This window comes from Spinacia oleracea, chromosome 2 (genome assembly GCF_020520425.1).
Source record: "Spinacia oleracea cultivar Varoflay chromosome 2, BTI_SOV_V1, whole genome shotgun sequence".
In the NCBI taxonomy this organism is placed as follows: Eukaryota; Viridiplantae; Streptophyta; class Magnoliopsida; order Caryophyllales; family Amaranthaceae; genus Spinacia; species Spinacia oleracea.
Genome location: NC_079488.1, coordinates 32,248,038 through 32,263,165, shown reverse-complemented (window position 1 = coordinate 32,263,165; position 15,128 = coordinate 32,248,038).

The window sequence follows — 15,128 nt, the reverse complement described above, 5'->3', positions numbered from 1 at the left end:
ATGATGTTTCTCCTTTGGAGTTCTTTGCCGTGGTCCTTATAGACCATAAGACATTGGGTAACTCGTCGGCCCATAAGCCCTTCGCTTCATCAAGCTTCTTTTTCATCCCTTCAGAGATGATTTTGTTGAATGCTTCTACCTGTCCGTTAGCTTGGGGGTGGCCTACTGATGCAAAACATGCTGTGATACCATGGTCAGCTAACCAATCTTCCAATTTGGGCGTCTTGAATTGTGGCCCGTTGTCAAAGACAATGGACTGAGGCACGCCGAATCTTGTGATGATGTTTTTCCAGATGAATGCTCTCACATCTTGAGGCTTAGTGTTTTTCAAAGCTTCAGCTTCTACCCATTTGGTGAAATAGTCGACAGCAACTATCACATAACGCAGTCCACCTGGCGCCGTCGTGTAAGGGCCTAATAAGTCCATCCCCCATTTGGCAAATGGTATAGGGCTGGTGATTGGTGTCAGTCTCTATGCTGGCCGTCGAATTAGATGAGCAAATCGTTGACATTTATCACACTGCCTAACCAAGTCAAGAGCATCTTCTTTGAGAGTGGGCCTATAATATCCAGTTCTTAGAGCTTTTTCTGCCAGGGCCCTCCCTCCTATGTGAGAGCTGCATAATCCCTGATGAAGATCTTCCAGTACTCATGCCCCTTCTCGGGGGTTACGCAGCGAAGAAGAGGCCGTGAGAATGCTTTTTTGTATAGATTCCCGTTCCATATCTCGAACCAGGTACTTTTCCTTTGTAATCTTTCTGCCTGCTTGGGATCATCAGGGAGTACCCCATTCATTTTGAAATTGAGAATATCATCCATCCAGGTGGCTGTTCGGTCTAAGATTTCTGTTCTAGAGGCGTCAATGCTTTTGAGCTATTTTACTTCCCAAAACACATGACGTGGCGTGTCGCAGGATGCTGAGCTTGCCAGTTTGGATAGAGCGTCTGCTTTGTTGTTTTCAGACCGGTGTATATGTTGTATCTCAAAGCTAGTCAGCTGCTGGACTTCTTGGCGGACCTTTTCCAGATATTTTATCATGGCGTCATCCTTGGCTTCATATTCTCCTTTCACCTGACTGACGATTAGCTGTGAGTCGGATAAAACCAGGACCTCTGCCGCCCCTGCTGCTTTGCTCATCTGGATTCCGCATATCAAGGCTTCATATTCAGCCTCATTGTTTGACGCCTGAAAGTTAAAGCGCATTGCATATTCATAGACATCCCCTTCTGGTGATTCACAGATAATGCCGGCTCCACACCCATTCTGGGTGGCAGAGCCATCCACGTGAACTACCCACTGAGTTTTTTCATTCTTCAAATAGGGTGGCCTAGTCATTTCCGCAATAAAGTCAGCAAAAGCCTGTCCCTTTATAGCCTTCCGCGGCTCATACAAAATATTAAAAGCATTAAGCTCAATTGCCCAGTTGATCATTCTTTCGGACGCTTCCAGATTGGTAAATGGCCGTTTTAGAGGTTGATCTGTGTACACTATCAGCCGATGGGCCAGGAAATATGGACAAAGCTTCTTACTAGCCAAGAAAAGAGCGAAGCCGAATTTTTCAACAATTGGATATTTTGAGTTCTGCATTCTGCAACATGTGGCTGACAAAATAGACGGGTAGTTGCGTTCCATCCCTCTCTGTGAGTAGGACGGCACTTAGAGCGTACTCTGAGATCGCAAGGTATAGATACAAAACTTCTCCTGAGAGGGGGCTGACTAACCGCGGCAGAGTGTGCAGATGTTCTTTTAAACGAAGGAAGGCGGTCTCTGCCTGTGGCGTCCATTCAAACTGGGCCCCTTTTTTGATGGTACTGAAAAAGTAATGACACTTATCTCCGGCTCTAGACAAAAATCGTCCCAAGGCGCAAAGACACCCGGTTAGGCGTTGCAGATCTTTGACCGTCTTTGGCGACGTCATATTGATGACGGCCTGTACCTTATCCGGATTTGCCTCAATGCCCCTTTCATCAATCAAGAAGCCAAGGAACTTGCCAGAGGTTACCCCGAAAATGCACTTCTTTGGATTGAGTCTCATTTGGTATGTACTGAGGGTTTCAAAGGTTTCCCGCAAGTCGTCGAGGTGATCCATCTTTTGCTTGCTTTTTACAATCATATCATCGATATAGGCTTCTATATTCCTCCCCAGTTGCTTTGCAAAAACTGTGTTCACCAACCGTTGGAAGGTGGCTGGGGCATTTTTTAGACCGAACGGCATTACTTTGTAGCAGTACAATCCTTGCTCTGTGACAAATGACGTCTTCTCCTGATCTTCGGGCCACAAAGGGATCTGGTGAAATCCGGAATAGGCGTCCATGAAGCTCATCATGGCATGCCCAGCTGTTGAATCGATGAGTCGATCTATCTTGGCAGTGGGAAAGTGTCTTTGGGGCAGGCTCTGTTTAGATCAGTGTAATCGACACACATCCTCCATGTCCCATTGGGCTTGGGTACTAGTACTACATTAGCTACCCAGTCTGGGTACTGACATGGACGTATGAAGCTTGCGTCCATTAGTTTCTGAACTTCGGCAGCAGCGGCTAAATTCCTTGCTTCTCCATGATTCCTTTTCTTCTGACGTACTGGCTTTATAACACTATATACATTCAGCTTGTGCACGGCTACCGCCGGATCGATGCCTGGCATCTCTTCTACCGTGAAGGCAAATATTTCTTTGTATTCTCGAAGCAGTTGCACTAATGCTGCTGCCATGGGGTCGTCAGGGGGAACTCCAATGGGGACTGTTCGAGACGGATCCGCTAGGTCCAGAATTATAGCGTAGTGTGCTCCCACTGGCTCAGGTCGTCTTTCTACATTATGCGCCGTTGGTGTCTCTCGGGTTTTACGACGGTTTGTAAGAGGTTTAACTTGTTCGCTTCCCTTTGGAGAGGCTCCCCATGCCGGTGGCTCCAATGCTGATAAGTAACGGTCTCTGGCCAGCTGTTGGTTTCCATAGAGGGACCCAATGCGTCTGTTACTTCCTACGAACTTGACCAGTAGTAAATGAGGAACGATCACAGCTTTTAGGTCGTTGAGTGCTGGACGGCCAAGTATGATATTAAATGCGGTGAGGCTCGTTACAATTGTAAATCGGATGACGCCTTCCTTGGTCACCGGGGGGACACCAATGGAGACTGGGATTAAGATGGAGCCAATTGGGCGGACAATGCCTCCTCCAAATCCTACCAAGGGCCTGAATACTCTCTCTATGGTTCCAGGATCGTGCTTCGATTTTCGCAGACAGGGCAGTATGATTATGTCGGACGAGCTCCCCGTGTCCACCAGCACTCTCTTCACTCTAAGATTAGCCACCTTAATTTCTAAAACCAAAGGGTCATCATCATATGGTGCTGACGCCCTTCTGTAATCGTCTTTGGAAATTTCCACATAAGGTAGATTTATTTGCGCGGGGCGGAGATAAGATGGACCTGCTTGCCGTCCTTCCTTACATGGTTCTCCCGCAGCTATTCCCCCTGATATCACCGTAACAACTCCTTTGTCTGAATACCCCTTGGTGGGGAGACTTGTTTCCTCGTCTGCGCCTTTTAAACGGATATACTGGCGGAAGCGTCCTTTAGCCGCGTGGTCACTTAGTATCTTCCTCAACATCCGACAGTTTTGAGTGTCGTGTCCTTCATCTTTGTGAAAAGCACAGAACGGGGTCTGTTGGTTTGAGGTAGCCAGTCGTCGGGGGGACGGTTCTATTCCAAGACTTGGTCCCTTAGCCAAGAGAATGTTTTCAAGAGCTGTGTTGAACATAAAGGATCCCCTTGTTGACGACCGCCTTCGCCTTCTTTTCACTTTAGTGCCGCGGCCATTTTTTCTCAAGGTGACGCTCTCATGCTGCCTTCTAGGAATTCCGAGAGAGTGATGACCCTGAGTTTCACCATTCTTTTGCAAGTGAAGTTTGACTCGTCCGCCTTCCTGGACGTTCTTCTTTTACATGCCGACTCTCCTTCTCCAGGGTGCGTCCTTCCATAGGTGGATCAAGATCATCTGATAAAGGTTCCATCATTCTGCCATTATCATGCTCGGGGTTGGCTTCATGGAAAGACCTAGTGATTTCTTTTTGAAGGACGTGCTGAAACCCTTCTTGCCATTCATCTGCAATATTTTGATGGAGGTCGTTCAACAAGTACTGCATGGACCACGCGGAGGCAGGCCGGCTAGTTGCTGCGTCACAATGATTGTTGTACTTGTTTTTAAACGTCCTTCCACTGGTAGGGAATCCCATCCCGTTTTGGAGTTTTTCGCGCTCAGATTGCAGTTCAGCCATGACACTGTACCTCCCCACAGACGGCGCCAAATGTTGTGGGATCTTTTACGGTGCTGACGTGTCACGCGTTCCTCGGAGGTATCAAGTGTGAGCTGACACGAACCTCTGGCAACCTGCAAAACAAGAATATTCCCGTAGGAATATTCCCTCCGATGCTTAAGTAAGTATAAGCTAGAGAGAGAAGTAATTTTAGAGAGAAGGCAGAGCAAAGATGGTTTTTTGGTTGGTGGGAATGAATTGATTACCCTCTTACCTTGGGATTCGAGCCTTTTATAGGGCTAGGGTTTTTTGGGAAATGATCCCTCATCCCTAGGTGTGCTCCGTAGGATTAGGGACATGTGTCCTTCTGCCAAACGACCTTTTAGCGAGTTGTGTTAGGTTATGATACATGTGACAATTCATAAATCATGCGGAAAAACCATAAAGCCAGGAAAACATATTATTTACACATAATCATTTAGCATAGTTTAGATGCATACTCTTTGTTGCGTGCCTTCCCTAGCTGCGCCCGAACCGAACAAGAACAAGTCTTTAGGACTCCAAGTGTCGTCCCTCCGTAGATAGTCCACAGCACGTCCGGATCCGCCTTAAGATTGACCAACTAGAATCGCCCTTAAGGTACTATTATTTTCGGCACTTTATAGGCAAATGTGTGACTGAATTTTTCTCTCAAAAACTCACTTTGAATACTTTGAAACTTCGTTATAAATTGTGAGCCCTAGCCTCATATTTATAGGGGTATGGAAAGGGAATCGAAATCCTACTCAGATACAAATTAATTAAACCTAGAATCCTACAAGAACTCTAATTTAATTAATTTATCAAATAGAATTAGGAATTTAATCATTAACCGAACTCTGCATGTTTTAGGAAACGTGCACGAACACAAACACTTGCACACACACGCACGGCAACCACGATGGGCCCCCATGCGTGCGCGCGAGCAGCAGCCCACGCAGCGCCCGCGCGCGCTGCGCAGCCTGCTGGGCCTGGCCTTGCGCTGGGCCTGGCGTGGCTGTTTGTGCGGCGCGCTTGGCTTGCTGGGCGATGGCCTGGCTTCGTGCTGGGCCTCGTCCGGCAGGCCTCGTCCGATGCTTATTCGTACGATGCGCTTCCGATTAAATTTTCCGATTCCGGAATTCATTTCCGATACGAACAATATTTAATATTTCCGATTCCGGAATTAATTTCCGTTTCGAACAAATATTTAATATTTCCGTTTCCGGAATTATTTTCTGATTCCGGTAATATTTCCGATTCTGACAATATTTCCGTTTCCGGCAATATTTCCGATTCTGGCAATATTTCCATTTCCGATAATATTTTCCGATACGTACCATGTTTCCGTTTCCGGCAACATCTACGACTTGGATAATATTTATATTTCCGATACGATCCATATTTCCGTTTCCGGCAATATCATCGTTTCCGGAGTATTCATTTCTTGCCTGTGACGATCTTAGCTCCCACTGAAACCAAGATCCGTTGGTTCCGAATATTCATAGATGGAGTATTTAATGCCATTAAATACTTGATCCGTTTACGTACTATTTGTGTGACCCTACGGGTTCAGTCAAGAGTAAGCTGTGGATTAATATCATTAATTCCACTTGAACTGAAGCGGCCTCTAGCTAGGCATTCAGCTCACTTGATCTCACTGAATTATTAACTTGTTAATTAATACTGAACCGCATTTATTAGGCTTAACATAGAATGTATACTTGGACCAAGGGCATTATTTCCTTCAGTCTCCCACTTGTCCTTAGGGACAAGTGTGCATTCCCTAATTCCTTTGTCGCTCGATGCTTGCTCTTGAACATAAGGTAAGAGTTGTCATCCTTATTACGTCCAGAGGTGTTCCTCGGTTTCAGAGTTCAACTGATCAAATAAACAGATAATCATAGCCTATGATTCATCCGAGCACGGCCATGCATTTCACAGTTTCTAGCTCTCCGAGTGGCCTTGTACAACTTTTAAGCATCTCATCCCGATTTATGGGAGGACAATCCCAATCTTGCGATCTTGAGATTAGACTTCGTTTGATAGGTGATTACCTGAGCGTTGCCTTTATAGCCTCCTTTTACGGTGCGACGGTTGGTCAACGTCAAAGCAACCAGTTCTCAAACAAGTAATCTCAAATCACTCAGGTATTGAGGATTTAGTGTCTAATAATTTAATGAAATTTACTTATGACAGATTTTCATCTCTTACAGTAAAGTTTCATAGGTCTTGTCCGATACTAGTCTTCCCAAAGTAAGTATCTATGCAAATGATTATGACATTGCCATGTCCACATAGTTCAAGAAACAGAACTACTAGTCATCTTGCATTCTAATCGTCTAACGTTTTCTATGCGTCCAATTTTATAGAAAACTCCGACTAGGGACCATTTTCAACCTTTGACATTCAAGTTCACTTGATAGACATTTCTTAGTCACAGGACTGGTCCTGACAGTCTATCTTGAATATATCGTCAAATTGAAGGGACTCATCATTTAATAAACCACAAATTCAATGGAAAAATGAATTCTTTTCATTTATTGTGAATGATTAACCAATAATGTTTTACAAAGATTTAAACTCTAAAACTTTATAACATTAAACAGAGACATCAAAGCCATTCTCCAATATGCTTGATTCCCATAGCTGCAGTGTGCGAGTTGTGCTTCGCCTGCGGCAGAGGTTTAGTTAATGGATCTGATATGTTGTCACCAGTTCCAATTTTGCTTATCTCGACTTCTTTTCTTTCAACGAACTCTCGTAGAAGGTGAAATCTACGAAGTACATGCTTGACTCTCTGGTGGTGTCTAGGCTCTTTTGCCTGTGCAATAGCTCCGTTATTATCACAATACAGGGCTATTGGTCCTTTAATGGAGGGGACTACACCAAGTTCTCCTATGAACTTCCTTAGCCATATAGCTTCCTTTGCTGCTTCATGTGCAGCAATGTACTCCGCTTCAGTTGTAGAATCCGCAATGGTGCTTTGCTTAGCACTTTTCCAGCTTACTGCTCCTCCGTTGAGGAAGAAGACAAACCCAGACTGTGATCTAAAATCATCTTTGTCGGTTTGGAAACTTGCGTCCGTATAGCCTTTAAAAATTAATTCATCATCTCCACCATAGACAAGGAAGTCATCTTTGTGCCTTTTCAGGTACTTCAGAATATTCTTGGCAGCAGTCCAATGCGCCTCTCCTGGGTCTGACTGGTATCTGCTCATAGCACTGAGTGCGTACGCAACATCCGGGCGTGTACATATCATAGCATACATTATTGAACCAATCAATGATGCATATGGAATCCCATTCATTCGTCTACGCTCATCAAGTGTTTTTGGGCACTGAGTTTTGCTTAGAGTCATTCCATGAGACATGGGTAGGTAGCCTCGCTTGGAGTCCGCCATCTTGAACCTATCAAGCACCTTATTGATATAAGTGCTTTGACTAAGTCCAATCATCCTTTTAGATCTATCTCTGTAAATCTTGATGCCCAATATGTACTGTGCTTCTCCTAGATCCTTCATCGAAAAACATTTCCCAAGCCAAATCTTGACAGAATTCAACATAGGAATGTCATTTCCGATAAGTAATATGTCGTCGACATATAATACTAGGAAAGCAATTTTGCTCCCACTGACCTTCTTGTATACACAAGATTTGTCTGCGTTCTTGATGAAACCAAAGTCACTGACTGCTTTATCAAAACGTATATTCCAGCTCCTTGATGCCTGCTTCAATCCGTAGATTGATTTCTTTAGCTTGCATACCTTTTTAGCATTCTTTGGATCCTCAAAACCTTCAGGCTGTGTCATAAACACAGTTTCTGTTAAAACGCTGTTTAAGAAAGCAGTTTTGACATCCATCTGCCATATTTCGTAATCGTAATATGCAGCGATTGCTAACATTATCCGAATAGACTTTAGCATTGCAACTGGTGAAAAGGTTTCATCGTAATCCACACCGTGGACTTGCCTGTAACCTTTTGCAACCAATCTAGCTTTGAAAACTTCAAGTTTCCCATCCTTGTCCTTTTTCAGTTTGAAAACCCATTTGCTTCCAATGGCTTGGTAGCCATCTGGCAAATCGACCAAATCCCATACTTGGTTTTCAGACATGGAGTCTAATTCAGATTGCATGGCTTCTTGCCACTGCTTGGAGCTAGGGCTCGTCATAGCTTGTTTGTAAGTCGCAGGTTCATCACTTTCAAGTAATAGAACGTTATAGCTCTCGTTCGTCAAAATACCTAAGTATCTTTCCGGTTGAGATCTATATCTTTGCGATCTACGCGGGGTAACATTTCTAGATTGACCATGATTCTCACCAGATTCTTCTAAAGATCTCTGAGTTTCATCCTGAATGTCATCTTGAGCATTCTCTAGAGTTTGTTGTTCGACTCGAATTTCTTCGAGGTCTACTTTTCTCCCACTTGTCATTTTGGAAATGTGATCCTTCTCCAAAAAGACACCATCTCGAGCAACAAACACTTTGTTCTCAGATGTATTGTAGAAGTAATACCCCTTTGTTTCCTTTGGATAGCCCACAAGGATACATTTGTCAGATTTTGGATGAAGTTTGTCTGAAATTAATCGTTTGACGTATACTTCACATCCCCAAATCTTAAGAAAAGACACATTTGGAGGCTTTCCAAACCATAATTCGTATGGAGTCTTTTCGACAGCTTTAGACGGAGCTCTATTTATAGTGAGTGCAGCTGTATTTAGTGCATGTCCCCAAAATTCTAATGGAAGTTCGGCCTGACCCATCATTGACCTGACCATGTCTAGCAAGGTTCTGTTTCTCCGTTCCGACACACCGTTCCATTGTGGTGTTCCAGGAGGAGTCAATTCTGATACAATTCCACATTCTTTCAGATGGTCATCAAATTCATAGCTCAGATATTCACCGCCTCTATCAGACCGGAGTGCCTTAATCTTCTTGCCTAATTGATTCTCTACTTCACTCCGAAATTCCTTGAATTTGTCAAAGGATTCAGACTTATGCTTCATTAGGTAGACATAACCATACCTACTGAAGTCATCAGTGAAAGTGATAAAGTAGCTGAAACCACCTCAAGCATTTGTACTCATTGGTTCATATACATCTGTATGGATTAAACCCAATAGTTCATTTGCTCTTTCTCCAACTTTAGAGAAAGGTTGCTTTGTCATTTTGCCAAGTAAACATGATTCGCATTTACCATAATCCTCTAAGTCAAATGGTTCTAGAATTCCTTCCTGTTGAAGTCTTTCTAAGCGTTTCAAGTTTATATGGCCTAATCGACAATGCCACAGATAGGTGAGATCTGAATCATCCTTTTTGGCCTTTTTGGTATTTATGTTATAAACTTGTTTGTCGTGATCTAATAAATAAAGTCCATTGACTAATCTAGCAGATCCATAAAACATCTCTTTAAAATAAAACGAACAACTATTGTCTTTTATTAAAAAAGAAAATCCCTTAGCATCTAAGCAAGAAACTGAAATGATGTTTTTAGTAAGACTTGGAACATGGAAACAATCTTCCAGTTCCAAAACTAGCCCGGAGGGCAACGACAAATAGTAAGTTCCTACAGCTAATGCAGCAATCCGTGCTCCATTTCCCACTCGTAGGTCGACTTCACCCTTGCTTAACTTTCTACTTCTTCTTAGTCCCTGTGGATTGGAACATAAGTGTGAGCCACAACCTGTATCTAATACCCAAGAAGTTGAATTAGCAAGTATACAGTCTATAACGAAAATACCTGAAGATGGAACGACTGTTCCGTTCTTCTGATCTTCCTTCAGCTTCAAGCAATCTCTTTTCCAATGCCCCTTCTTCTTGCAGTAGAAGCATTCGGATTCAGAAGTGGGTTGACTGACCTTCCTCTTTGCAGATTTGGCGCCAGTTTGCTTAGTTGGGCTGGCCTTGTTGCCACCTTTCTTAGCATTCCTCTTCTTTCCAGATTTCTTGAACTTGCCCCCACGCACCATAAGCACATCCTGCTTATCACTTTTGAGCGTCTTTTCAGGGGTCTTCAGCATACCGTGAAGCTCAGTGAGCGTTTTGTCCAGACTATTCATACTGTAGTTCAGTTTGAACTGATCATACCCGCTATGAAGAGAATGGAGGATGGTGTCTATAGCCATTTCCTGAGAAAATTGCTGATCCAGCCGACTCATATTCTCAATGAGTCCAATCATTTTGAGAACATATGGACTTACGGGCTCGCCTTTCTTAAGCTTGGTCTCAAGAATTTTCCTATGAGTCTCGAATCTTTCGACTCGAGCCAGATCTTGGAACATGTTCTTCAACTCACTGATGATTGTGAAAGCATCTGAGTTGATGAACGTTTTCTGCAGATCCGCACTCATGGTGGCGAGCATTAGACATTTCACATCCTTGTTGGCATCAATCCAACGATTGAGGGCTGCCTGAGTGACCCCGTCGCCTGCAGCTTCGGGAATCGCCTCATCTAGGACATACTCCTTTTCTTCCTGCATAAGAACTATTTGCAAGTTCCTTTGCCAGTCAAGGAAGTTTTTCCCGTTCAACTTCTCCTTTTCGAGAATTGATCGAATGTTGAATGAATTGTTGTTTGCCATATTAAAAACTACAATTGAAAAGAATAAACAAATAAATAACCATTCACAGTTTCTCTTAATAAACTTAAATTCTAGCATACATGCATAATTCAATGTTTATTAAGCATTTTATTCAAATTATGTGTTCCGGCAGGTGTGAATAAAATGATTCCAAGATCCTAAAATCATTGAAGAACTAAGCACAGTTTGTCGACTTAATCCTAGAACATCTTAGGTAAGCAAAAGCCTTTTGCTAATAGTCTAGAAACTATTCTTGGTTGATAGGTACGTCTAAGAACTTATTAGGTAAACCTATCGAATTTGCCACGACATAAAAGGACTCCTTACTTATATCGTTGAGTTTCACCAAAACTAACATGTATTCACAATTATTTGTGTACCTTGCCCCTTTAGGACCAATAAGTAACACCTCGCTGAGCGAAAACTATTACTAGATTGATGTAAAGGATATCCAAGCAAGTGTATATTTTGGCATGGCACCTTTTAACTCAATTTTTAAGTTTGGAACTTAAGGCTCTTACTATGTTGGTTAGATTTTAAGTGAACTAAAATCCTTAATCATGCAACATAATCAAGCTTTTGATCTCATGCATTTTAAGACATATTTAAAACAATAAATAACTTAAAACATGCATAAGATATTTGTGATCTAGTATGGCCCGACTTCATCTTGAAGCTTTGACTTCAAAGTCCGTCTTGAAAATCTCCGTGGGAGGCACCATTTTCTTCAAATAGGATAAGCTATAACTAATTACAACTATTTGATGGTTCGCAGACCATATTTGAATTGAAAAATAACTTTGGTACTTTAGACCAATTACATTCAAATTAATGGTACGCAGACCATATTTTCTATCCTATTTGGGTCATACTAGTCACTTCATAACCTGCAAAACAGTACATATACAATATATACCATTCACCCATTCATTATCATGAATGGCCCACATAGCTGGTTAGTAAAACACATTATGCATCACGTAAACATTTGCAGCAATTAATCAAGGGCACCAATAATCTACCAATTATTCAGTCCTTATTAATTCTAATCAAGTTGTTTTAACCTTAAGGATTTGTAGAACTAATCAAGAGTTTATGACTAAAATACGCTCCCACTTAAACCAATAAATTCATATGCTTTACTAATTTTAAACATAAAAATGTATTTCTAGTCTAACCGGAAACATACAAATTTAATTAAAATTTAAAGCTCATATAAACTTATAATTGAATCCAAAAAGTTTAATTTAATTTCAGTCGTATTTAAATTAATTCATGATTTTAATTTTAGTAAAATAATTAGAATAAATAAAATTTATTATAATTACAATATTCAAAATTAAAATCCAAGAAAATAATTTAAATTATTAATTTTAAAATTAATTAAAATTACGTGAACTGGAATTTTCAAATTAAACATTCAAAACGATCTTTAATCGTAACGCAAACACCCTACGCGTTGCACGCCCATGGGCCGCACGCACACAGCCATTGCTGGCCATGTGCGCGCAGCCCATGCGCTCGTCGCATAGCTGCTGCATCCCCATCGCAAGCCTCCGCACGCATTGCTATCGCTCGCAGTGGGCGCGCGACATCGCTCGCTGGGCGCGCGAGCCATCGCTCGCTGGGCGAGCGACATCGCTCGCTGGGCGCGCGAGCCATCGCTCGCCGGGCGCGCGACATCGCTCGCTGGGCGGGCGACATCGCTCGCTGTGCGCGCGAGCAATGCTGGGCGCAGCGCTCGTGGCACGCGAGCTTGCGCTCGCTGCGCGCGAGGCTGCGCGCTCTTGTGCGAGGCAGCGCGCGTTGTGGCGCAGCTCGCTTGCTGCCCACACACGACTGCCTTGGCTCGCCCTTCGCCCATGCCCATTCGTCCATTGCTCGTGGCACACGACACAAGGCAGGGCTGCTGCCTTGTGCTCGTGCACTACGCCCTTGCTCATTGCATTCGTGCCGCACGGGCGACGAGCTCCCTTGCTCGTCGTCGCATGCCCGCATTATACAACACCCCTTAAGGGTAACACGAAGCGTCCATTGCTTTGTGCGTGCAAGTTTTATGAACGAATCGCATAAAAATTTAAAATTAATGACAAATTAATAAATAATATTAATTTCATAATTTTAGGGCGAAAAATCGAAAATTTATTATCCAATTGATTTCCGATTGTTATGGATTCAAGTCTAGGTCATAAAAATTTAAAATTTATCATAAATTTACAATTTTTATGGTGGTTTTTAATCATAGGTTTCTAATTAAATTACAATTAATTATGAAAATCAAATTAATTCTAAATTATTCTAATTTTCAACAAATTAATCATAATTACAAATTAGATTGCATAATTAACAAGACTAGGCATTCAAACTTGTTAAACATATGCAGTAGGTCAATCAAAAATTCAAGATTTATCAACAAGAATCGCAAATATTTAATTTAACATCTTAAATTTACGAATTTTTGCATTCGAAAAACTAAAACCTTCGAAAAGTCATAGTTAGGCTTCGAATTTGAGAATTCTGGGTTCGGCAGAAAAATATTATTTTTGTCAAAATTTTAGAATGCCTTTTACATGCGGAATTGACACAAAAATCACTCAATTCGGATGAGTAACGAAGAAACTTCCGAAAAACTGCGTACGTATAATTAAATAAACGCAATTTGCAATTAATTACCAATTACGAAAATTAATCACCCCTTTTAATTCTTGCAAATTTGTAATATTTAACCATGTTCATGCAATTTAGATTATGAAAATAATAAGGGGCTCGTGATACCACTGTTAGGTTATGATACATATGACAATTCATAAATCATGCGGAAAAACCATAAAGCCAGGAAAACATATTATTTACACATAATCATTTAGCATAGTTTAGATGCATACTATTTGTTGCGTGCCTTCCCTAGCTGCGCCCGAACCGAACAAGAACAAGTCTTTGGGACTCCAAGTGTCGTCCCTCCGTAGATAGTCCACAGCACGTCCGGATCCGCCTTAAGATTGACCAACTAGAATCGCCCTTAAGGTACTATTATTTTCGGCACTTTATAGGCAAATGTGTGACTGAATTTTTCTCTCAAAAACTCACTTTGAATACTTTGAAACTTCGTTATAAATTGTGAGCCCTAGCCTCATATTTATAGGGGTATGGAAAGGGAATCGAAATCCTACTCAGATACAAATTAATTAAACCTAGAATCCTACAAGAACTCTAATTTAATTAATTTATCAAATAGAATTAGGAATTTAATCATTAACCGAACTCTGCATGTTTTAGGAAACGTGCACGAACACAAACACTTGCACACACACGCACGGCAGCCACGATGGGCCCCCATGCGTGCGCGCGAGCAGCAGCCCACGCAGCGCCCGCGCGCGCTGCGCAGCCTGCTGGGCCTGGCCTTGCGCTGGGCCTGGCGTGGCTGTTTGTGCGGCGCGCTTGGCTTGCTGGGCGATGGCCTGGCTTCGTGATGGGCCTCGTCCGGCAGGCCTCGTCCGATGCTTATTCGTACGATGCGCTTCCGATTAAATTTTCCGATTCCGGAATTCATTTCCGATACGAACAATATTTAATATTTCCGATTCCGGAATTAATTTCCGTTTCGAACAAATATTTAATATTTCCGTTTCCGGAATTATTTTCTGATTCCGGTAATATTTCCGATTCTGACAATATTTCCGTTTCCGGCAATATTTCCGATTCTGGCAATATTTCCATTTCCGATAATATTTTCCGATACGTACCATGTTTCCGTTTCCGGCAACATCTACGACTTGGATAATATTTATATTTCCGATACGATCCATATTTCCGTTTTCGGCAATATCATCGTTTCCGGAGTATTCATTTCTTGCCTGTGACGATCTTAGCTCCCACTGAAACCAAGATCCGTTGGTTCCGAATATTCATAGATGGAGTATTTAATGCCATTAAATACTTGATCCGTTTACGTACTATTTGTGTGACCCTACGGGTTCAGTCAAGAGTAAGCTGTGGATTAATATCATTAATTCCACTTGAACTGAAGCGGCCTCTAGCTAGGCATTCAGCTCACTTGATCTCACTGAATTATTAACTTGTTAATTAATACTGAACCGCATTTATTAGACTTAACATAGAATGTATACTTGGACCAAGGGCATTATTTCCTTCAAGTTGGGCCAGAGATCATGGGCTTCCCAAAATAAGGCCGCGCCCTTTATCTGAACACTAAGGTCCAGGCCTGCTTCTTGGGCTTGGGCTATGGATTCGTTTGGCTAGTTATCATGACCTCTTTGG